Source organism: Canis lupus, chromosome 17, assembly GCF_003254725.2.
Source record: "Canis lupus dingo isolate Sandy chromosome 17, ASM325472v2, whole genome shotgun sequence".
Taxonomy (NCBI): Eukaryota; Metazoa; Chordata; class Mammalia; order Carnivora; family Canidae; genus Canis; species Canis lupus.
In genome coordinates this window covers 8,567,917-8,594,382 of record NC_064259.1, presented here as the reverse complement: position 1 = coordinate 8,594,382, position 26,466 = coordinate 8,567,917, and the positions used below count along the sequence as shown (strand labels likewise).

General features: G+C 39.9%; 1 long non-coding RNA gene across 2 annotated transcripts in view; it reads right to left on the bottom strand.

The window, feature by feature from the left end:
• Window positions 1-26,466, bottom strand: part of LOC125752717 (uncharacterized) — an 83,795-nt gene that overhangs the window by 9,522 nt on the left and 47,807 nt on the right. The window lies entirely within an intron of this gene.

Here is a 26,466-nt window from a genome sequence, read left to right as displayed (position 1 = left end):
ATCTTCCCTTCAGTGGTGTAAACTCTTAGGGCTGATCTCAGCCTCCAATCCAGAGCCCCCTCCACTTCTCACACATGCAGGCAGATTCACCCTTCACTGTCAATCCCCAAGGATTCAGTTTGATGTTATAAAGTGTGTGGCTAATTCTCTTCTCCAGTTGCCTCACATATAATGACACTCAGTGCATTTATGCAGATTGATTTGTGGCTATGATTTTGTCTTTCTATAGATAATCCAGAGGCTGCAGACATGGATATTTCAGTCTAAAAACATAAAACCTATGTGCCAAGAGATGAATCTTAGTATAATTTTACTACATTATGAAAGGCAAAGTGCTTGTTTAGTAAAGAAGGATGTATTTAGGAGTGAAATTACTTTCTTAAAGCATCCAGAAGGCCCATCATGTGGACAAAAGATCCATTGTGCTGTATGAAACCTGAAGGAGAAGAATTAGAACTGACAGATAGTTGTTACTCAACGGTGGATTTTTATCTCATCTTAAGGTAAAAATGTTCACGTCTCTATTTGTCTCTAAAGGACAAAGAATGAGTCCAGTGCCTTCCCTCCTCACCTTTAAATCCTGCAAAAGTTCTCTGAAGAACACAAATAGAAGTTTCAAGAGGTGACAAGCTGAAGAGCAACAAATGCACCAGAATCACTGAGGGAGGCCCCTAACTCTTGTGCTGTTATCATGGGCAAGTACCCTACAAGAGCCTTACAGACTTCTCACTTAATCTGCACAAGGACCCAAGGAGATAGGTACCCTCATTAGCCCCATTTAAAGATGAGGGAACAGGCTTAGAAAGGGCAACTAACTTAACAAAATAACTAACTGAGTAACTGGACAAACCAGGAATTGATATTAGGCCTGTCTGAGGCCTTAACCAGTAAATCAGAACTATATACATGTTCTGGGGTAGTTTTCAGTTTTTTGAGCCACTTTATGAAATGTTTCAAGGAAAATAAGTGCTACTGAGGATCACCAGGCCATGAAGAAGAGTATTGTCCTAAAAAAGGAAGAAAGGAAGGAAGGAAGGAAGGAAGGAAGGAAGGAAGGAAGGAAGGAAGGAAGGAAGAAGAAAGAAAGAAAGAAAGAAAGAAAGAAAGAAAGAAAGAAAGAAAGAAAGAAAGAAAGAAGAGGAGGGGAGGGGAGGGGAGGGGAGGGGAGGGGAGGAGAGGAGAGGAGAGGAGAGGAGAGGAGAGGAGAGGAGAGGAGAGGAGAGGAGAGGAGAGGAGAGGAAGAGAAAGAAAGAAGAGAAGAGGAGAGGAGAGGAGAGGAGAGGAGAAGAGAAGAGAAGAGAAGAGAAGAGAAGAGAAGAGAAGAGAAGAGAAGAGAAGAGAAGAGAAGGAAAATGGACGAAAAAGAAAAAGTAAAAGAAAAAGAAAGATGTTGCCCTGAAATCCAGCCAACAAGAGTGCTAAGTGATGTCCACCCAAGAGCGATGCTGGCTAGCCTCCATGGGGATACCCCACCAACTTCCATGTATATTTCTTTCCAAATGTTTGTTTTGTTGCTTGTATATGTGTGCTCATAAGAACCTTGAAGAGCTAGATTTCTTTCAGAGATGTAATGAGGAAAGAACAGGAAAGACGTAGTATGCAAGGAGGCCCTTGCCAGGACACCGGAAGCTGCTAAAGCTTGCACAAAGCAATGAGCAGAAATGTCTGACAGTACCATCTGAGTCCAGGAGGCCAGCTAGAGTTTTCACATGAGAGTAATTATTTGGGGACATCAGGAATTCTATAATATTTCTGTCACATCCCTCCAAACAGAAGCAGTTACTCTTCAGGGACTAGATGTCACATTTTGTAAGCCAAGGTCTTGCTCAGTACAGAGAATTTTGTATCACCCACTCACAAAATTTTGCTATCATCAAATAGCTTTCAATATAAAGTCAAAATGTCTTAATTTAACACATACAATCCACATGTTTACCTCCTACCTCCCTCACCCTTTCTATGTATCTATTCTTGGCCCCAGCCACACCAAGCTGCACATGGTTCTGGAAACAAATCTACTGTTTTGTCTTTCTACTTGTCTTTAATGTCCTCTTGCCCTTTTCCTTACTAAAATCCCATTCATTTTTCAAGATGTAGGTCAGTCATATGTGGGCCTCCCTGGATCTTTGCCTACATGGTCTAGTGTTCTCCACTCTACCTACCCATAAATATCCTGTTTGCATCTACATGGAAGCATATAATTCACAATGAACTCTGTCTATTATCCCCCATCACCACCACTGCTTCTACCACCATCAGAGTGAGTAGAGGGAAAACACCATCTCTTCACTGACTTTGTAGTCACTGGAGTTTAGCATTGCAAATGATCCGAAAACTAAACAACGTTAATTTTTAGTTCAGTTCCTAATAAGTTTTTCTGTTCTAGTTCAAAGTCAGGTGGAGCAAGTACACAACTGAAGACACCCATGGAAAGTAGCTAGAACTCATGGTACATCTATGTGAGACTGTGAAGTAAAGAGTAAGGAGTAGCATCCCCTGGCCTGGTTATGTGTCCATAACCCAGAAGTGGGGAACAGGGCACAAATCGAAAAAGGTCCAAAAGAAATCCTCTAGTTCTGGCTTGAGGAACAGGAAAGGGAACTCCTAACACTTGAAGAGAGTATCGAAATCCCTGGATTTGCTGCCTCAGCCTCCAAGCAATCCCATGGCTGCAGAGACAGTAGCAATAGCAGACTCCAAGGGTAAAGATTTTATTCCAAACAGGTAAGAAGACCCCGATGTCTTTTTTTTCTCTCTCTCTGGTTCTCTTACCACTTGATCCTGAATGTGGGAACAATTACAGAGTCGTATGACATAACAGGATAACTAAAACACAAACTTTCTACCCAGAGAACAAAACCAGGAGACCCAAAGAAACAGAAAATACCAGAGAGACAAGAGAGAGGAACTTGGGAAAGCAACTCCCCTGTTGTTTCTAAACTCTGCGCCTCACCCCTGAGCTGCACGGGTAATGATCTTATCCTAAACAGCATACCAAAAAATTTGAGAACTGAACTAAAAGAGACACCATCACCCAGACCCCAGAAAGACCACTGGGTGGGGCACATGCACAGCACAGATCCAAATTCTCCTACAAAGGATCTGAAAACTAAATTCGGTTATAACCACAGCCCACAGAAAGTGGTTTGGAACTTACAGACTAAATCTAGCCAGGTTGAAAGCCTGCTAAAACAAAAGAATAAATATTCTCCACAAGATTTAAACAAGATCTAGTGTCGAATAACATGGTACTCAACATGTCTGGGATATAGTTCAAAATTACTCTGCAAATGAAGAACCAGGAAAATCTCAACTCACGTGAGATTTTCAACCCAAAATCAACAGAGTCCAATGTCAAGATCATATAGGTGTTGGAATTATCTGTAAAGACTTTAAAGTGGCTGCTACAAAAGTGTACCAGCAAGCAGTCATAACTCTCTTGAACCCAGTGGAAAAATAGAACGTCTCAGGAAAGTTGTAGAAGGTATAAAGAAGAACTGAGAAGCATAGAAAAATAAAGTGAGAAAATAGAAATACACTGAATCAGCTAACTAGCAAAACAAAGATGACATAGGAAGGAGTTAATAAACTAGATGAATAAAATTTATCTGGGGATGCCTGAGTGGCTCAGTGGTTGAGTGTCTGCCTTCAGCTCAGGGCATGATCCCAGTCTGGGGATCCAATCCCACATCTGACTTCTCCCTCTGTCTATGTCTCTGCCTCTCTCTCTTTGTCTCTCATAAATAAATAAATAAGATCTTTAAAAATGTATATATAAATAAAATGAAATGAAATTCATCTAATCTGAATAATGGAGAGAAAAAAAACTTAAAAAAAATGACCAGAACCTCAGGAATCTTTGAGATAGTAAGCATCTAACATGTGTGTCATTAGAGTCCCAGAAAGAAAGAGTGCATTGCTAAAAAATGTTTAAAGTGAGATAGCTGAAAAATACCCAAAATCTGACATGCATCTACATATTTGAGAAGCTAATTGAATCCTAAGTAGAATAAACTCGAAGAAATCCATACCCAGACACATCATAATCAAATTATTGAAAACTAAACACAAAGAAAGATCTTAAAGGCAGTTGGGAAAAAAAAATGCATTACCTAGAGAGAAAATGATTCAAATGATTGTGAATTTTTCATCAGAAACCATGGAAGCCAAATCAAGTAAAAGAACATTTTTAAAGTGCTGAATAGGGATCCCTGGGTGGCTCAGCGGTTTAGTGCCGCATTCCGCCCAGGGCGCAATCCTGGAGTCCTGGGATTGAGTCCCACATCAGGCTCCCTGCATGGAGCCTGCTTCTCCCTCTGCCTGTGTCTCCACCTCTCTCTCTCTCTCTCTCTCTGTACTCTCATGAATAAATAAATAAAATATTTTTCTTTAAGTGCTGAATAAAAAGAATTGTCATGAGCAAGGGGTAGTGGAAGGGGAGGTGGGCAGGGGATGGGGTGACTGGGTGACGGGCACTAAGGAGGCCACCAGACTGGATGAGCACTTGGTATTATACTATATGTTGGCAAACCAAACTTCAATAAAAAAAGATACACAAAAAAAGAATTGGAGCATATAAATATGCTTGGCCTTTAAATAATTCTTCACAATATTTCAATATCCAATGGTTGCAATAATGAATAATTACTATCCATGTTCAAATTAAGTGGAAATTAATAAACACTTCTGGTAATAAAATTCTAAGTAACAGAAAAATAAATAAATAAATAAATAAATAAATAAATAAATAAAAAATAACATTGTTGAATGAAATCCTACCTCCAGAAAAAAAAAAAAACCCTCAGAAATGAAGATAAAATACAATCATTCTCAGATGATAGAAAACTCAGAGCATTCATTGGCAGCAGACCAACTCTAGAAGAATTGTTTAAAAAGTTCTTCAGACAGAAAAGAAATGAGAGCAAAAGGAAAAACAACAGAGAAAGTAATATCTGAATATCTGAGTAAGTGTAAGAGATCATTCTTCTCTCCTAAAGTTCTTTAAAATACATTTGACAGTTGAAAGCAGAAATTATAGGATTGATAAGTTTGTAAAGAATATTGATATAATATTTAAGACTATTATAACATAAAGGGGAAAGGTTACGTATAGTGACATAATTTCTACATTTTGCTTGAAGTGATAAAATACTGATTAAGAGTATACTGTGAAAAAATAAGTGTGAATATTATAATATCTAAAGCAAGTATTAGTAAACTATGGTCCACAGGCCAAATCCAGCAAACCATCTATTTTTGTAAGTGAAGTTTTATTGGAATACAGCTATGATCATTCACTCACATACTGTCTGAGGCTGCATTCACACTATAATGGCATAGTTGAGTAGTTTGCAAAAAAAAGCCATATGGCACGCAAAGCCTAAAATAGTTACTGTCTGATCCTTTACAAAAAAAAAAAAAAAAAAATTGGCCAACCCCTGCCCAAGAACAAACACTTTTAAAAATTACATAAAGAGATATACTAAAGGTCACTACAGATAAATTAAATACTAAAAATTGTACAAATAACCCAAAAGAAGGCAAGAAAAAGGGAAATGAGGAACAAAAAATAGAACAAACAAAACAAATAGCAAAAGGAAAGGCATATATCCTAATATTGATAATTACATTAAATATAAAGGGTCTAAACATACCAATTAAAAGACAGATATTTCCTGAATATATGGAAAAGAAATGATCCAACTGGCAAAAACTGACAGAACCCAATATAAAAATACACAAATCCATAATTATAATTGGCAATTTCAACACTTGGTTCAATAATAGATGGAACAAGTTGGCAGACAAATAGCAAGGATATAGAATAACTGAATAACACCTTCAACAAACTGGATCCAACTGACATTTATAGAGCACTCCACTACACAGTAGGGGAATACATATTGTATTCAAATATGTATGGAACATTCACCATGATAGACCTTACCAAATGTCATCAAACAAACCACAATAAATTTAACTGCATTGAAATCATATAAAGAATGTTCTCTAACCATAATGAAATTAAGTCAGAGATCACAACAAAAAGATAACAGAAAAATCCCCAAACACTTGAAAACTAAAAATGCACTTAGAAATATGGGTTAAAGGGGAAGTCGCAGAGAAATTAGAAAATATTTTTAACTGCACAAACATTAAAATACACCATATTATAATGTGTGGGATGCAGTTAAAACAATGCTTGGAAGGAAAGTTATAGCATTAAATGTTTACATTTAGAAAAAGAAGTTCCCAAATCAGTAACTGAAGTTTATACTTTTAAAAAGCTAAAAAAAACAAAATAAACTTAACAGAAGGAAGGAAATAAAAAAGATAACATCAAAAATCAGTGAAACTGAAAGCAGAAAGTAGAGAAAATTGATAAACTTGTTTTTTTTAAAAGATTGATAAAAATGATAAACCTGTAGCAACTCTCTCTCTCTCTCTCTCTCTCTCTCTCTCACACACACACACACACACACACACACACACACACACAAAGACACAGATTACTGATAACAGGAATAAAATGGGGAATTTTAATACATACCTTTCCAATCTTAAAAAAAGGATAATAAGACAACACTATGAACAGTAATATGAACATAAATTCAACAATCTCTGTGAAATGGACCAATTACTTGGAAGTCACAAATTACCCAAAACTTATATGACTATTTAGGGAAACTAAATAGTCATATAAATATTAAATTAATCAAATTTGTAGTTTAAAACCTTCCATGAAAGAAAAGTCCAGGCCCAGAAGATGTCTCATAAATTTCAGAAAACATTTAAAGAAGAAACAATACCCATTCTACACAATCTCTTCCAGAAAATAAAAGAGGGAATATTCACAACTCATCTTCTGAGACAAGCATTACCCTGATACTAAAACCAGATGAAGACAGTATTTAAAAAGGAAATTAGTGACCAATAATCCTTTGGAAAATAGACTCAAAAATCCTTAACAAAATGTTAGCAAGCCAAATCTTGGAATATATAAGAAGAAGAATACACCATGATCAAGTGGAATTTATGTCATGAATGCAAAGTTTATTCTATATTCAAAAATGAACCAGTGTGAACAACTGCATTAACAGGCTTAAAAAGAAAAGACACACAATTGTATTGCAAAAAGGCAAAATTCAGAAAGCCATGCAGAGGAGAAACATTTACCTAGGAAAACAATAAACTAGCAATTACATTTTTACAATGAAATTTTGCGGTATTATTTCCTCCTGGAATTCTTTGAAACTCCTCACATGAAATACCAACTGAACACACCACTGCTGCATTTCTCCAAAAAGGCATTTCCTTTGAAGAGACTTTTCAAAACCTTGGCCAATGGCCTGTATCTCATTCAGGCCAGACATTATATGCAACGATTATCCTTGACCTCTTTCCTACTAAGAGGAAGTTGACTCTCAGTTTTATAGTAAAGTGGGAAAAAGATGTATGCATGAGTGTGTCGTCTTCAAGGTGGCAAGAGAGACTTTAAAAGGTGATGCACACATTCTAGGTGATTCTTCCTTCATTATTGAGCTCAGCTTATATTTGCTACGTCAAGGACACTAAATTTCAAAGCTTCAGTGTACTCCTTCAATGTTCGGTGTAACACATTTCACAGCTCCTCAACTCTCACGTGATCTAGAGCTCCACAGCTCCTCTGCTTTCGCCTCTGCTGGATGCAACTGGCCTCCTTTCAGCTGTTCTTCCTTCCAACCAGATTAGAATGAAGAAGGGATAAAGAGGAAGGAGAAAAGGTCTAGTGGAGGTGAAAAAATGGAAGGTTAGGAACAGGAGAGAGAATCTTTAACCCACATGTATTTTAATTGAACAGTTCTGCGAGTTTCATCCCTATAAATCCATAAAGAAGGGACATCTGCTTTAGAGTAGTTTTGCAGCAATAGTCGTGGGGACCCATGGTGTTACCTTCTAATGAACTTCTTATGAGTTCTCTCTGGTTGCTAGGTATGTGTGAAACATTCTTTCCTTGGGTCAGAGATTTTATTACCTCTCCAATGGCCAGTATTTCACTATAATAACTGATGGAAAACATTTGTGCAATATTCAAAGGGCTGACTGAATAACTAGCTTATAACAGCAAGCCACATTTTTGGGGAGAAATCAGAGTAGCCGCTCCTTTCCAAATAGCCCAGATGAGAGCATCAAAGTAGCAGGGTAAAGATGCCAGTCCTAGAGAAGCCAACTCAGGACCACCAGCCTCCAAAGCCAAAACACCCAAGAGATCGAGTTTACCCCCAAGATGTGTTTTGCCAGTCTATTCACCAGGACCTTCAGCAGCAAGTGGAGACAGAAGCTTTCTGGATCCTGGGAGAGCCAAAGAATTCTATTTGGCCAAGCTTTGGGTGTTGTGGTTAATCTTATTTGTCTTTTCCTAGAGCCAGTAACTACAGCTCGAGGGTAGAATTTATTGGATTTTAAGTTGAGACCGAGAGATCAAGATTAGCTTTGCCATACTAGCAAAGGAAGGCACGAAGAAACAGGAGAGAAACAGTAAAAATGCGTCAGTAAGAAAAAAGGAGGAAAGAAACAAGCTACTGATTGTTTAACACTTAGAGTAAATGTTTGCCTGTGTCCTAAGGGTTTTACTTATGACAGCTCATGGTTGTGGTCAAGATAAGACTGAATGAATGTTGTTCTCTTATGACTTCTCTTAGAAAAGTAAACTACTCAAACCAGAAGGACCTTAGAAATTGGGTGCCTTTCACCTGATTTTTTTATCAGCAGAAACCTTCACTGAAATGACATCATCAAGAAACTCACTATAAAAGCAGATAAAAATGTGACTATGATCCAAGAGGATATCAGCCCCCTTAACAAATGGGGAGTTGATAATAGACTCAGACAAGAGCTCAGAGTGCTCTGGGTCCATGTTCTTCCTATGACATAACACCACCTCTTTGGGGAGTTTGAATGCACCTTTCTGGACTTGTGTCACATTTCTCCAATAAGATCACAAGCTTTGATGGCAAGTTGCAAATCTCATACTTCTTTTTGTCCCTCACTTCATATAGACAGGGACTGACACACACTCCAAGACTCAAAATATATCTGTAGACAAACTCTGGGGATCTTTAGTAATGCACATAGGTAAAGAGCAAATGTAAAGTTGTGCTGGGGAGGGGGGATAATGCTTCTATCTGAGTGAGCTTCCACTTTTGAAGTAGGTGGCTATTCTTTCTCTATGGGAGTGGTGTATCCTGAATGGCCCATGGGCTCAGGCCATGTAAGGAAGGATAGCCTGTGGGATAACACAGGCTCAGAGGCTCTGCCATCCTGTGGAACAGACTTGTTCCAAGTGGTGCATCCACAGAGGGATGGCCTCAGCGTGGATAGACAAGTTTCAAGATAAAAGAGAATAACTCATGAATGTGTGTGAAGCTGGGCAAACACAAAACTGCAGGTTGGGCAAAGATTAGCAAGCCATGAGGTCCAAATAGGTCAAGATGCTAATTCTGCTAAAATGGAGGAATTAAACTTTAATTGAAAAATTAAAGTATTCAGGATGCCCAGGTGGCTCAGTTGGTTAAGCATCTGCTTTAGGCTCAGGCCATGATTCCGGCCCCGCATTGGGCTCCCTGCTTGGCAGGAAGCCTGTTTCTCCCTCTGCCTCTCCCCTGCTGGTCCTTCCTCACTCTCTCTCACTCTCCCTCTCTCTCTCAAATAAATAGATAAAATCTTCAAAAAATAAAATAATTAAAACTAAAGTATTCTAACATTGTTATTGTTCGTCATATAAGCATGTCTTGGAAGAGAATGATCAGTTAGTTTCTTAACTCCTCTTCCTGCCCCTTTACTGCTATATTACATATTTAGATCAGATGTAGGCTCAGGAGAGCTTCAGGCCTCAGTTCACCATAAACACATACTCTATGTCAGGTACTCTAAGAGAAAGGACACCAATTTCCCTGACTTCGAGAAACAAGTAGATACTCCTTTCCTTCAAAAATAGGAAACACAAATCCCTGCCTTCAAAAAGCAAATAGTGTCTTCAAAAAATGCATGGTTAATTTTACTACAGGGGGCAATGCTCCACACAGTGTCTGGTACCTAGTGGATGCTAAAAGCCTGTTTGTTGAAGGAATCAACGAATGATGAGGTTACAGCTTGTGGAGTGTGAGAGAATAGAGGGGGAGAAAGGAGCACAGCCTAAAGTGGGAAGTGATTGTCAGAAAAAAAATCATTTGGTATAAATTTAATAAATGCAAAAGGAATCAACATTTTAGAGCCCTTTGCATTTTACAAAATTCTTTTGCATGAAACATCATTGATCCTCACCACCAGATGAGGAAAGTATAACTCTCCCTCAAATCCCAAATAAGGAAATAGAGAAGAAAAAAGCTGGCCCAGGGCAAGCTGCCCAGCATGTAAGGATCTAAGCCAGGACTCAAACCCACTAATCTTTTCAACTTTGAACCTTGTGTGTTTCCAGAAGCCATGCTGCCACCAAGACTCACCACGTTTCGATTCTCTTCTGGGAAACTCACACTGAAGATGTATTTGTGCTACAGCTTCCAACTGGCTCCTAAGGGGGCATATGAACCTCTAACATGATGGGGAATCTTATTCTCAAAATTCGGGGAGCCATTCCCTAGGGTATTAGTGGTCTGTTTTTCTTTCCCTGGCCCCATCACATAGAGAAGTAAAGGGTCACCAAGAAAACGATATCGGCAGACCATGCTCCTTAACAAAGACACATATAATGAGTACAAAATGATTATCGGTCATAAATACAGAAAGGTATTTTTAGCAAAATGACGTCACCATACATACACACAATTTTCAGCTATAGCTTCATCAGTTTACCTATATGAGACATGAGACTACTTTCTGCAGTTTTCTGTGAGCACCGAGCTGCCATATACCAAAGCAATGGTGCTGCATTAATAAAACGGTATTTACATTCATTTAAGTTAAGTATGGGGTCAGAGAATCAGAATGGGCTGGGGAGCCAAAGGGATGGCGGAGAAAAATGCCATTGATAATTTTCTGTTCCTTATCGAATCAAGATTCACCTGTACATAATAGTTCCTGGAAGTCTGCTCCCTATCACCTCTCTTGTCAAAGTTAAAGGAATTTGCCCAACCTTCTAAAAGCCTCCAAGACCTCACTCCTCCTGTGGGGAGAATGGCTAGTAGAAAGAATGGCAGAAAAAAAAAAAAAAAAGAAAGAAAGAATGGCAGACAAGAAGCTTGCAGCCAGAGGTTGACACCACCTTGGAAGAGTCCCAGCCTTGCCTTGCTCTGTTCCCTCCCCTGTCCCACGTGAGTCCTCCCCAAGGATCCTATCCACAGTCTCGCAGCCAGAGACAGAGTAGTCAGCCCAACACACCTCCCTCTCCTGCACCAGAATGTTCCATCCATTGCCTCATCCAGCCTGCTCCACTTCCTTCCCACCATCTTATAGCCAACCCATCCCATCCTCTCCAGCTCAGTACCATAGCCCAAGTCAGGGCTTACCTCTGTCACACGTTGTGGACCTCAACTAACCAGCCTCCCTGCCTCCAGTTCCCAACCCTGGGCCTTCCTCTGTGCTGCCCCAATAATCCTTGAGGAAATCACCACTCAGAGCCTGGCACTCGCACACCAGAAACCCTTTACTGCTTGCCATCGCTCTCAGGTAGCTGTATAGACAAGCATTTGGGTCCTTCACTCCACAGAGGTACACCTGCAGCATTGACCATATTCCTTTAATGTGAAAGGACACTGTAAATAACAAGATGACAAGCATAGTATTAACAGCAGCAATTCAATATTTTTGAAGGTGGGCTGTCTTATAGTCAATAAGTACAGACAATGAAGTAGAAATGCTTATTTTTATTTTCCCCTGAAAAAAAGTCGTTATTAAACTGACAGTGACTTTCCAATCAAGGAAATGAGGCATGAAGGAAAAGTAATAGGAAAAAATTTTGCTTCAACTATTGAGGAATGGGGAGAAAATCTTGAAAACAGAAATGTCTCCACAACGCCTTTATTATCATGTTTTTAGAAGAACATGAATTGGAAGACAGGTCTGAGTTCGGTATCAATTCTGATATTTTGTGGATCTTTGATCTTGGGAAAGTTATTTACCTTCCCAAACTTGATCTTCTTTCTTTGTGAACTGGAAATACCACCTACCTGAGAGTGCTATTGAGAGGATGGAATTATATAAGGTGAGTTACATGCCGAGCACATTCATAAAGGGAAGATCTCATAAAGAAGACTTATTATATAAGGGATTAATATCACCATTGTCATTTCTCCCTCCCACCTAAAAGTGTTGTCTAAATATCACATCACTTTTCCCCAGATGATTTTATTTGTGGCCATTGTGGAAAAAAATAGAGAGAGAGAGAATGAAATACTAGCAGAACTCTGGCTGTTTACAACACAAAAATACATCTTTAATATACTGATTTTCAAAGAAAATCCCGCCCTAGCCTATCACCTCCATTTCAAGTGATTCTAGAAATTCCAAATCTGCTTTTGCAAGAAAAATGTTTTGATGGTCCATCAGAGATAAACACGATGGGGCTGGATCTGGAGTTGGTATTGTCCGGAATCAGAACGAAGGACATAATTGTGTTGCAAATCAAATTTACTAAAAGTCATGCTGGACTTTTACCCTTAAGTCCTTTATTTCCAATCTTGCTAGAACAAGGAGCAGTTGAAACTCTTCCCACGTTTGCTCTATCCCACTTCAATTAATTCAGCAAGCAAGAAAGAATCGGCTGCTTAAATGTCAGTCCGGGTCAGTACGGGGCGCTAGACGCACGGCCTGCGCAGAAAGGCATGGAGACTGTGCTGGTGGCCTTCTCCGCCGATCACAGCACTTGTCCAGAAGATTTTGTCATTTTAAATTAATCAGCACATTCTTGTCCCACCTTTCACAGGCCACATGTGAGCAGGGGCATCAAAAGGAGAGCACGTCCAGTTGATTGGGTATTGCATAAATGTGGCCGTGGCGATCAAGGTTTTGAGCAATGCCAGGGCCACACACATCCTTGGGACAGCAGGCAGGAAGGCACAGTAGGAAACTTCATTACAACATGTACCAGTAGCTCATGGACCTGCCTGGGGAGGGAGACTTAAGGGATGTCAACCCAATTACCAGTCTCCACATGCATCTGAAGACAACAGACTGTGGCACAGACACAGTGGCCATGTTGTCACCTCCTCTCCACAGTGATTGGACTTCCTGGATATCAGGGCAGAACTGAATTCAAGGAAGAGATCCCATGGATATATCCCAGCCCAGCTTTCCAATCCCTCTGTCAGCCACAGGAGAACCAATCCCAGAGTCATTTTGGCAGCTCAGCAACCACACGCTGCAGCCCAGCCCCAGCTCCTGCCTCGACAACCAACAACACCAGGATGGGTTCACATCAACTCCCTTGCCAACACCCAAGATGCTTGGAAGAAATGCAGGTGCTGGGAATACTGGAGTGCTCATCCAGAACATACCCTAAGAGCTAGGCTCCCAGGATGCTTTGCTCTGCACTCTCTCCATCTGATCCTCTGAACTCCTTGACAACACACTCTACCAGCTGCGTGGCCTTGGAGAACCCCCTCACCCATCTGAACCCTTCTCTAGTACAGGGTTTGGAGAAACAGCTAAACTAGATAAGAACCACCTCAAATGAGTCTTTAACAATCTGGATTCATTTCCCCTACTGAATTGGTATCCTCAGGGAATGAAACCCAGGTATATGGGTTTTCAACAAGGTCCCCAGCTCCTGGGCCAACAGCTCCATATCAATTACTAGATTAGAAAGCCAGAAAGGACTAGGTGACCAATAAAGGGTCGTTTTCATTCTGCAGCACATCAAGCTGTTCTTCTGATCATAGTAATACATGTGGGTCACTTACCAGGTACCAGGTGACACTCAGTATTTATGTGTATGTGATCTCATTTCATCCTCACCATAGACCCTTTGAGGACAGGGTTTTGTATTATCTCCCACCCACCCCTCCGGTGTCACCAGAAACACCACTTTATGCAGGAGGCCCGTTGACCCCAGACCAGGATCCATGGCCCTGCCTCACTCTCCTTCCACTCCCCTAATCATCGGACAGTCACACTATCTCCTCATCCTCTTGCTCCCTGCTCTGACTCCAGGGCTGACACGTGGCATAGGTGCTTAACAAGTACTGGCTGAACAAACACATTGCAGACAGCGAAACTGATGCTCAGGAAGGTTACATAACCAACTTAAGGTCATGGGAATATGAAACCAGGGCCAACTCATGAGCTGGTGCTTTTTATATTGTTTTCAATATTCTTATCCCAATGGGTGGCCTCCCTTTTTGCAAGAGCACTCGGTGTGCATTTCCTTAAAATTCCATCCCTAGGTTTCTTTAAAAGTTAAAAGAAGAATAACAACCATCCTAAAAAGTCTAGGGCACACAGAACTTGGGAGAAATTGATCAACAGGATCACAAAAATCAAGTCCTCAGAGAGAGCCCTCCCAATCGGAGAAATCAGCTTCTTTTTTGTTATTTTCTTTTCTTTTTCTTTTTTTTTTTTCTTGAGAGACTGCAAGAGTGCCCGAAGAGGGGGCTACACAGAGGCAGAGGGAGAAAGAGAATCTTAAACAGTGTGGATCCCAACAGGGGGATCAATCTTACAACCCTGAAATCATGATCTGAGCCAAGATCAAGTGTCATATGCTTAACTGAGCCACCCAGGCACCCCAAGAGATTGGCTTTCTAAGCCAGCCCTAAATAGAACTCCTTCCCCAAAGGAGAAGCCCCCTTCTGCTCTGCCTGGCAGCCCACCTGCAGGTGTTTTGCACACCCCCTCCCTAGAATCATGGTGCTCTTGTGAGATAAAGATGAAAATCCCCATTTTACAAATGAAGATACTGTGGCCTGGAGGCGTTCAGTTCCTGACCAAGGTCCCACAGCTAGTGGGCAGTGGAGCAAGACCTGAGTTATCCTCTCCAAGCAAGGAAATAAACAGCATGAGGTCCAGAGTTTCTCTTCCAACCTTACTGAGTTGAAAATCACCCAGAGGTAAGTTGGATTTTAATTGCATGATAGAAAATCTGTGTTGTTTCTTTATTGGCCTGAGTTTTAGCTTGGGACTAGGAATTCTTTATCGTTGTTGGCCCCTCTAACCTTAAGCTTCTCCATCAATATTAACTTTTCTATTGATTCGCTCTACGTACAAGACAGTTTTCATATCTTTCACCTTGTGGCTTTGGCTAGGCCATTATTGCAAGTTTATTAGAAAATTGTGTTGGGAGGCCGGGGTGGCTCAGTGGTTTAGCGTCTGCCTTTGGCTCAGGTAATGATCCTGGGATCTTGGGATCGAGTCCCATGCAGGGAGGCTGCTTCTCCCTCTGCCTATGTCTCTGCCTCTCTCTCTGTGTCTCTCTTGAATAAATAAATAAAATCTTTTAAAAAAGAAAGAGAGAAAATCCTGTCAATGGCATGGTTCCAGCTGTATGTATACACTGGTGTACACACCAGCCTATGTGAGCAGCAGCAGCAGAAGGTGCGCTCTTTCTGATAGTGGCATTATGGAGATCCATTTCCGCTTTCCATGCGGTTTGTATAAAGGCTTGCTCTTTTGATAATAGAGATGCTGATGAAAAAATCATCCAGCCCATTAGAAATGAGAAGCCCCAGGGATGCCTGGGTGGCTCAGCAGTTTAGTGGCTGCCTCCGGCCCAGCGCGTGATCCTGGAGTTCCAGGATCGAGTCCTGCATCAGGCTCCTCGTGGGGAGCCTGCTTCTCCCTCTGCCTGTGTCTCTGTCTCTCTCTGTGTGTCTCTCATGAATGAATAGGTAAAATCTTTAAAAAAAAAAGAAAAGAAAAGAAAGAAAAGAAAAGAAAAGAAAAGAAAAGAAAAGAAAAGAAAAGAAAAGAAAAGAAAGAAAAGAAATGAGAAGCCCTAAGTCAATCATACTTACATTTGCTTCTATCCAGATGGTAAAAATAGACTGAAACCTTTGATTTTAGCACAAGGTAAGAATGATGCTAGACCTTGGCTAGACAGCAGGGTAACCGAGTGTTCAGGCTTGAGAGCCAGGCGGCCTGGGTCCAGTGTCACGGAGCCATGCCCCTGGAAAGCTGTGTTACCTGGATAAGGTTACCCAACTTGTCTGTGGAGGATAATACTGGCACCCACCTCAAATAGGTTAGTGGGTAAGGATTCAGTGAAGCCCTACAGAGGAAGCACCCCAGCAAGGGCCTAGCATAGGGCAAGCACTCCATAAGCAGAGGTCTTTGGTTTTTCTGTATTTTTCCACCAGACCTTGTCTCCAGGCTTCTTGCCTGCAATCCCTTTCCTTCTACCCCCTGCTCCCACCCACGGCCTGAGCACACCCTCCCATGGGACCGCACCCTCTGGCCTCTGGCCTGCATATCCTGCTTCAGGGGACTGGGCCAACAGCCCTGCCACGTCTCTCATGGAGTGAGACTCACTTGAGGCAATAACGATCTGACCTCCTGGAATGTAAGAAGACATCCTCAAGAAACAACTTCTTCACCTTTAGCACTTCAAAATGACCCCAACCAAGGGGATCAAAAGAAGAGAAAGCCCGACAGCCTCACATCAAAGGCTCCGGCCATCCCAGCGATTGGCAGCCTCCCGGCAACACTGTGCTTTCTATTTGTTGTCAACATTTCTATTCACCATGTGAAAGCTCACGTCATCCATCCTTCAATGAAGACACTTTGAAATTTGGTCTGATATCTTCCCTTTGATTTCTGATTTATGTGTTTCTGCCAAAATTGCAGGAATTATGCTCTAGCCATTTTTTTAAGGTTAGTTGCTGAAGCTTGCAATAAGGACCCCGAACACCCAATGGCCAGCCAGGGGCCAGAAGCTACACAGCATGTGGGGAGCGGTTTAGCGCCACCTTCGGCCCAGGGTGTGATCCTGGGAACCCAGGATCGAGTCCCATGTCGGGCTCCCTGCATGGAGCCTGCCTCTCCCTCTGCCTGTGTCTCTGCCTCTCTCTCTCTCTCTCTGTGTCTCTCATGAATAAATAAATAAAACCTTTAAAAAAAATCAATCACCAGATACTTAATTTTTAATAAGTAACCCATGTTCTTGTAGACCCTGTGGAAAAGTCAGAAGTACAAGATCAAAAATTATCTACAGTCTCACCACTTTACAAATAACATCTGTGACCATTCAACTAGATATAACAGGACGTTCACAGCAATAATATCTATAATATCAGAAAGTAGATCAACATTTAAATATTTATAAACATATTTGTATATACTTAATATAATAGCCATATAGTTATATAATTATATAATAATTTTCATAGTATATTAATTTATGTTGTCAGTATATATTTACACTTACATCCTACATATTTTGTATTTGTATATTAATACATGATGTTTACCTACATAATGTATACATATATATGATGTGTGAGATAGAAGTATGCATATATTATTATATACACTCAGACTTATAGATTTAAACATAAATATCCCCACTTGTGATGTAATAAATCATGAATGTCCTGTTACAAAATCATTGTACTGCTGATAATTCACCTTTCTGGTGTTGGGTAGGGTTAAGAATCCATTCTTCTCAAGGCACATGAAATACCACATCGTCTAAAGCCTAATTGAAGCCCTTCATTTGCCAGGGCCAACAAGAAAGCCATTTGCAGTGATTTCATGTGGTCCCTCTTCCTGTGGCAGGTTTGGTGCAAACCAGGAAGACTCAGGCAAGGCCTGAGTCTTGGTCAGCAGAGCTATTGCTCTGTGGAAGGTCTGGGGGACCCTTCCCAGCCTCTAACACTCCCCAGGCAGCACCTTCCCAGATGCCGCTTCCACTCAGGAGCTTGAGCTAAAGCTGCTCGGGCCCAGCACTCAGCACCCACATCCTTCAGACACCTCCGGGCAGTCCAGGCCTGGAAAACGAAGGGCTCCCTATCTCCTGCTGAATGATCCAGCTCATTTCTCTTCTTTCAACACAGGCAAATTCTTCATTTAACTTGCCGTGTGTTTGCACTGCCGCACTGAGGATGCTAGGTCAAGTGCTAGAGATATTTTTAAGACTGTTTAAAAAGCCTTCAAAATAGTTCATCTAGAAAAGATGATATATACCAAAAAATACAGGAAATAAATGGACAAAGTGTACAGAATTACAACACAAGCACCATCGTACCCATGATCCGATGAAAGAAATAGATTCTTATGATTCATCTCAGGTTCCCCTCCCCTTTCCCTGATCCCACAGAAAAACATGACTCTGAACTTTGTGTTTATTAGTGCCTTGTTTTCACATAACTAATCTCTTTCTCTAAACAGCTGTAGAGTTTTGTATTCTTGAGGACTCTGTACAAATAGCATCTCACTCTACCTTCTTTAGAAACTTGCTTTTACCATTCAACTTAATGCATATATATTTTTAAGATTCACCGCTGTCAATGCACGAAGCTATGGTGAATTCATTTTGCCAGAGTATAGTATTCCATCAGACAAATAACCACAATTTATTTACGCATTCTCCTCTCGGTGAACATGGGGGCTGCTTCCAGCTTGTTGCTATTGCAATGCAAGGCCATAAGAACATAGCTGTGCAGTTCTGGTGCACACAAACAAGGGTGTATCTATCAGCCGCGTGTGCCTACAAGGGATCACTAAGTCAGATGTACTACACAGATTCACCTGAAAAGATAATGTCAGTTTTTTTTCCCACCATATTCATACACATTTCACACTCCCCTAGAATGTTGTGAAGTTCTGTTTTCACTACTCTTCTTCAGTACTTATATTTTGCCAATCTTTTAGGGGCAAAATGGTATCTACTTCTCATTTAATCTGTATTTCACTGATTTCTAAAGAGATAAAGCATCTTTGCATATGGGACATTTCACACATCCTTTTCTCTGAAATGCTCGTTTCTATCTCTTGCCCAAGATTTTACCTGGTAGGTTTGTCTTCTTTTTGATCTTTGTAGGTCTTTAGATATTAAACCATTATACATGTTGAAAGTATAGATTTATAGTTTGTCTTTACACTCTGCTGATGGTTCTTTGATTGTTTCCATTTTTAATGTTTTTATTAAAGTATAACTCGTGCAATAAATTTCACATATTTTGCATGGATAGTTTGAGAGCTTTGATAAATTTCACAGGTAAGCAACCACTCAGCGCAAAGTTTATGTTAGGGTTCATTCTTGATGTTGTATATCCCATGGGTCTGGACAGATGTGTAATTACTACATGTGCACACCATCATAGTATCACACAGAGTGTTTTCACCGACCTAAAGATGCTTTATGCTCCAACTCTTCATCTCTCCCTCCCCCTCCAATAATCACTGACCTTTTTATTGTCTCTGTAGCTTTGCCTTTTCCTGAAACTCACATAATTGAAATCATACATTATATACATTTTTCCTATTGGCTGCTTTCACTTAGTAATCTGCCCTTATGTCTCCTCCATGTCTTTTCACAGTTTAATGGTTCCTTTCTTTTTAGCACTAAATATACTCCAGTATCTGAGGGCGCCATGGTTTAATCATCCATTCCCAATGAAGAACATCTTGGTTGCCTCCCCAGTTTGGGCAATTATGAATAACAATGTTACAAATATCCATGTGCTGGATATCATGTTGACCTAAGTTTTCAACTACTTTGTGTGAATATCAAGGAGTGCAATTGCTGCACTGTACGGGAAGAGTATGTTCAGTTTTGTAAGAAACCACCAAATCGTCTTCAAAAGTGGCTGCACTGTTCTGTGTTCCTACCAGCAGTGAAGGAGTGTTCCTGTTGCCCTACAGCATCACCAGAATGTGGTGATACCAGTGTTCTGGACTTTGGTCATTCTAGATAAGTGTGTGGTGGTATGTCATGGTTGTTTTAATTTGCATTTCCATAATGATATATGATATAGAGCATCTTTTCATAGGCTTATCATCTGTATATATTCTTTGCTGAGGTGTCTATTAAGGTCTTTGGCCCATTTTTCAATCAAGTTGTTTTCTTATTGTTAAGTTTTAAGAGTTCTTTGCATATTTTGGATAACACTATTTCACCAGATATGTCTCTTGCAAATATTTTCTCTCAGTCTGTGGCTTGTGTTTTTATTCTGCTGAAAGTTCCTTCCATAGAGCTTACGTGAAGTTTGACAAAATCCAGCTTCTCACTTTTGCCTCTCATATAGATTGTGCCTCTGTGTTATATATCAGAAGCCATCACCAAACCCTGTGTCCTATAAATTTTCTCCTATGTTGTCTTCTAGGAGTTTTGTGTTTTATATTTAAGTCTATGATACATTTTGAGTTAGTTTTTGTGAAAGGTGTCAGGTCTGTGTCTAGATTCACCTTTTTGCCTGTGGATGAAACATTGTTCCAGCACCTATTGCTGAAAACTATCTTTGTATTACTGTGCTGCCTTTGCTCCTCTGCAAAGATCAGTTGACTATACTTACATCATGGATCCACTTATGATGGATAATTCCTTTTTATCCATTGTTAGTTTCAATTTGCTAATATTTTGTTGAAAATTTCAGCATTTATATTCATGAGAGATATTGGTGGGTAGTTTTCTTGTGATGTCTTTGTCTGATTTCAGTATTTATGGGAAGACTTTTAACTATGAGATAGATAGATATGACTATTCAAATATTTTATTTCTTCTTAAGTCTTTTTGGTAAGTTGTGGTTTCCATGGAATCTGTATATTTTCTCAAAGTTATTAAACTTATTCCCTTAAAATTGTTCATAATAGTCTCTTATTATTCTTTTTAAATGTCCTTAGGATCTGTTGTGATTTCTTCTCTTCCATTCCTGATATTGATAGTGTGTGTTTTCTATTTTTTTCTTGACTAGTTTTACTAAAGATTTATCAATATCTTTTCAATATATATATATATTTATATATATATTTATATATATAAATATATATTTATCAATATATCTTTTCAAATAACAAAATTTTGGCTTTCTTAATTTTCTCTAGTGCTTCCATGATATCTATTTCATTGACTTCTCCTTTGATTCATATTACTTCTTTCCTCCAACTTTTTTTTTAATTTGTACCTTTAACTAGCTTTTTAAGATACACCATTAATTTTAAATTTTTCTTTTCTGATACAAGGAAAACTACAAATTCTCCTTTAAGCAGTGCTTTAGTTATATCCTACAGATTTTGATATGCTGTTTTCATTATCAGTTGACTAAATCTTTCCTAATTTCTCTTATCATTTCTTCTCTTTAATCTAGGATTTATTTTGAAGTCCATTATTCCATTTTCAAATAAGCAAATGAGAAGAACAGTAGCCCAGGAACAAACCCACACATATATAGACACTTGATTTATAATAAAAGATCATAATAAATAGACAGCCTTTTTAATAAATGGCACTAGGACAATTAAGTATTTATGTAGGAAAAATGAAATAAGAATTTTGACCTCACATAACTATATTAAAACATAACTATATTAAATCAGTTCCAGGTCAACTAGAGAATGAAATGTAGGGGCGCCTGGGTGGCTCAGTTGGTTGCGCATCTGACTTCAGCTCAGGTCATGATCTCAGGGTTCTGGGATCCAGCCCACATCAAGTTCTGTGCTCAGTGGGGAGTCAGTTTCTCTCTCTCTCCCTCTACTGCTCCCCTACTCATGCACACACTCTATCAAATAAATAAATAAAATCTTAAAAAATAAAGACTAGGGATGCCTGGGTGGCTCAGTGGTTGAGCTCAGGGCGTGGCCCCAGGGTCCTGTGATTGAGTCCTGTATCAGACTCCTCACAGGGAGCCTGCTTCTACCTCTGCCTTTCTCTCTGTGTCTCTCATGAATAAATAAATAAAATCTTAAAGAAAAAGGCTGAAATGTAAAAAACTACAAAATCATTAGAAAACAATGTAATAGAACAGAGCTTTTCAAAATGCACTCTCAGACTAGTATCAGACCACAGACTTTTAAATTGATCTTTGATCTATTTGGTACAAAAATTGAGAGTATATACTACAAAAGTTTCTAGCAATTTGACAAAATAATTTTGTTTTTGTCGAATCTTATAATAAAAAATTGAGGCTTCTATTTTTTGTATGCTTTTTAAAATTGCATCATTTTGGTAATTTATTTTTATTATGTATCACAGAAATAGTAGCCCATAGCAGACTGAAGAAAAAAAAAACTGATCCTTCATATACCTCAGAGTTAGTGCAAAGGACTTTTTAAACTGGACACAAAAAGTATAATCCATAAAGGAATAAAATTGAAATTTTTATTACATTAAAACTTTATTTATAAAAATACACAATACATAAAATGATACATTTGAGATTTCTTTAATATTCTAACATAAAAGGGAGCTCAATTGATTAAGCATCTGCCTTTGGCTCAGGTCACAATCTCAGGATCCTAGGATTGAGTCCTGCATCAGGCTCCCTGATCTGAAGGGAATCTGCTTCTCCTTCTCTCTCTGTTGCCCCCCCAACACACTTCCACTCATGATCTCTCTCTTACTTTCTCTCTATCTCAAATAAGTGACATAAAAACCTAAAAATATATATTTTCTAACATAAAAATACGCTAGTCAAGAACTATGAAAATCAATAATGGCAGAAAATTAATAGTTTGGGAAGATGATTGAGAACTAAAAGGGTCTCATTGAACTAGCCTTTCAATATTTTGTGTATGTTTGAAAACTTTTAAATTAATATTTAACTGTTTAAATTAAAAGATACTAAAAGGAGAGAAAAAAATGATAGCCTACAGATTTGGAGATGGTATTTGCAATACACATAACCAAGAAACAATTACTACTGAGAATACATACAGAACACTTGAAATTAATTTTTTAAAGACATGTAAGCCAACAGAGAAAAATGAGTGAAAGGCATTTTTAAAAACTGTAATGGGCAAAAGATATATTTCACAGAGGAAGGAACATTAATGACCAATAAATATATTAAGAGATTCCCAATCTCTAGTAATTAGGGAAATGCATATTTAAATCACAGTAAGATGCCATTTCCCACCTATAAGATTGGCAAACAAGTAAAAGTCAGAGAAGGTAGGAAATGAGAACCCTCATGAACCGCTGATGGAAGAATTGGTGCTCCAACTTTAGAAAGGAGTTTGGTATTACCTAAAATAGTCAAACATACTTGTAAGCTACAACTCAATACTTCCATTTCTAGTTACCTACTGCAGAGAAACTCTTGCCTACTTGTTTCTGTAAGTATATTTATAGAAGCATTATTCACTATATCACAAAACTGGCAATAGCTCAAATGCTGTACTAGAATAGTATCAAGCAATACCAGAACATTAGAACAGATACATAAATAGAATGAAATGGGTTATTACAGAGCAGGGAAAATGAATGAACCATAGCTACAGTCACCAACATGAATGAAGCTATATATTCAAGCTATCAATCTAAATAATAATGTTGCATGCAAAAGGTAGGCTAGGGTCCTAACGTAATCAGAATTATTCAAATCACTTAAAGTTCAAAAATAGGCAAAGCAAAACAACTGTTTCTTATCTAGGCTTATTTACAATGGTGAGCTACTACAAATTAAAATGAGAGGGTGATTATTGCAAGATTCAGTATGGTGACTTCCTTGGAGGGGGGGGTGGGCAAAACTGAAAGTGAGCAAAAGAAACAGCGTATCCAGATAAAGCAGATGGAGGATTTCTTTTTTTTAATATTTTATTTATTTATCCATGAGAGACACAGAGAGAGGCAAAGACATAAGCAGAGGAAGAAGCAGGCTTCCTGCAGGGAGCCCGATGCAGGACTCAATCCCAGGACCCTAGGATCATGACCTGAGCCCAAGGCAGACACTCAACCACTGAGCCCCCCAGGTGCCCCAGACAGAGTATTTCCAAAGTTCTAGTCGTGTCCTGTCTCTTAACCTAGGTGGTTGGTACATGGTCTCTGATTTATTACCCTTAACTAATCTTCATGTACGTTTTTATACTCTTTAGTAGATACCATATATTTCACAAAAACTAAAATTCCCCTCTAAAAAAAATAATAAATCGAAAAAAGTCTTAACCACCATGAAAAATCTGATGCATAGCTAGGCTAGCTCACTCTGGATCATAGGCTGCATCCATGGGCTTACTGGTGATCTACCTAACAAGTGTTTTCTGAACAGGAGAGACAGCAAGACTTGAGTGTGTCCTCAGAGCTCCCAGCCATCAGAAGGGGCTGCTACCTACATGTGTGTATCCTCAGGAAGGAGAATAAGCTACAGGGTTTGTAAAGAAGAGCCATGGAGAATGGCTTAGAAAAAAAACTTAGTAACAGATTGCCATATCCTTTGACCAATGAGCAAGGAGGAGACTGAGAATTTTGTAAAAGGAGAGCCAGGATCAGAGCCTAGGAACAGAGCCTTTCCTTGGGTTGTCTAATAGGCTGAGCAGCTGTCTCAAATAAATAGACAGGAGGCAGAAGTCCATGGATGCTAGAGGAAGAGCTCACAGAAAAGCTGTCAGGGGTCTGAACTGGGACAGTGACACCAGGATGGAGAACCAGAGAGTGCGGATGTGTGTAAGGCAGCAGGTGGGGAGGGGTGTGTTGAGAGCAGGGACAGTGGTCCACAGAGATGGAAAAGGTGAAGAGAACTCTCAAAGAGGTTCAGCCTAGAGGATGAGAGGAGGGAAGAAATGGGGGGGGCACCCAAGAGAAAGAGCGATTGATTGCAGGGAGAGGGGAAGGCAGGGAAGAGAGCCTAGAGAGTGCTATGCCAGGGGCACACAAAGGCTCAGGTCAGGGTGACATCTCAGGGGAGATGTTCTGTAGGAAGTTGGGAAAGGCGCATGACTTTCCTGAGTCCTTGCACCCCCGAAGATTTTTCCCTCCTTGGGGTCAGATGATTCCCTGCAGCTTTATGATCTTCCACTTGCTCGCCAGCCTTCTAGACTCTGAGAAAGAAATTCCAACCACTACAAACCAATTCACATCTGCCACTCTTCCAGAATTAAATAGGGTTTGCACACTTGCAAGCAAAGCTCACTCTGGATCATAGGCTGCATCCATGTGATATAAAAGCCTTGATTCAGAAATATAAAGCTCAAAACTTAGAACCAGAGAGACTTGGGTTTGAACCTCCATTTCTTTCCAGTTCTGAGACTCAGACTCAAGGCAGTCGACTCAACCCTTCCGAGCCCTGGATTCTCTCATTTATCTAATATTGACAATAAAATGTGCCTTGGTTTTCTCACAGAGTCGCTGAGTAGATATCACACAAGTATGAGCTATTGAGATCTACGTAACAAGACCATCTGGTGAGAGCAGAAGAACCAGCCATTGCAATGAGAAACAAAAACAGAAAACCAACCATATGAACTCTTCCCTAATTCATGTGCTCTTCCGGCCTTTTCAATAATTCCAGTAACAGGGTTGCTGGAAACAAACTCATCCGTTTGTTGATAGAAAAGATACTGCAAGAGATCCACAGAATACTTTCAGGTCAAATTACTACCAGCTAAAGGGAAAATACCAACCAGACCATACTCTCCTCCTTAAAAAGAATTCCAGAAACACAGCATTTTCTCTTCTTTTTTTAAAGATCTTATTTATTTATTTATTTATTTATTTATTTATTTATTTGAGAGAGGGAGCACAAGCAGGGGGAGGGGCAGAGGGACAGAGAGACTCTCCAGCAGACTCCTCACGGAGTGCAGAGCCATGACTCGGGGCTCCATTCCAGGACCCTGAGATCACAACCAGAGCTGGTCAGATGCTTAACCGACTGAGTCACCCAAGCACTCTGAAACAGCATCTTCTTTTTTTTTTAAGATTTATTTTTTCATGAGAGACACAGAGAGAGGCAGAGACAGAGGCAGAGGGAGAGGCAGGCTCCGTGTAAGGAGCCCGATGTGGAACTCAATCCCAGATCCCGGGATCACACCCTGACCCCAAGGCGGACGCCTAACCACTGACCCACCCAGGCGTCCCTGAAACAGCATCTTCTAAACACAAGCTCTCCTCTATCCAAAAAGAAAGATGGGGGGAGGATGGGAGCGAGGAGGAGTGCATGCTACTTGGGATGAGTGCCTTCTGTGTGCCCGGGACCGTACTAAAGGTTTATGTGCACATTTACTCATTTCTCCTCACGACTGCTCTGCATGCAGTACAGGTATAATTTCCTAATCTGAGGTTCTTTAAATCTGAGAAAGCTGCCTAAGAGCCCCTGGTTAGACTGAGTCAACGCTGAGCTCTAAACCCTGGTCTGGGTCAAAGCCAGCATGCTCTCATCCTACACTGTCTCCCAAGTGGAACCCAAACAAGCCATGACAGGAAGATTCCACGCCCTGCACTAATCATTTACAATTTCATCCTCAATTCTTCCATTTGTAGGAGGAAAGGCTTGCATGTAATTAACTTAAGGATGAGTTCTCCATAAATTATATTCAATCTGGTTCTATATTTGAATAATTAAGTTTAAAACAGAAAGACTAATGAAACTAATGGTTACCAAATTACTAGATTTTGAAAATCATTGATTT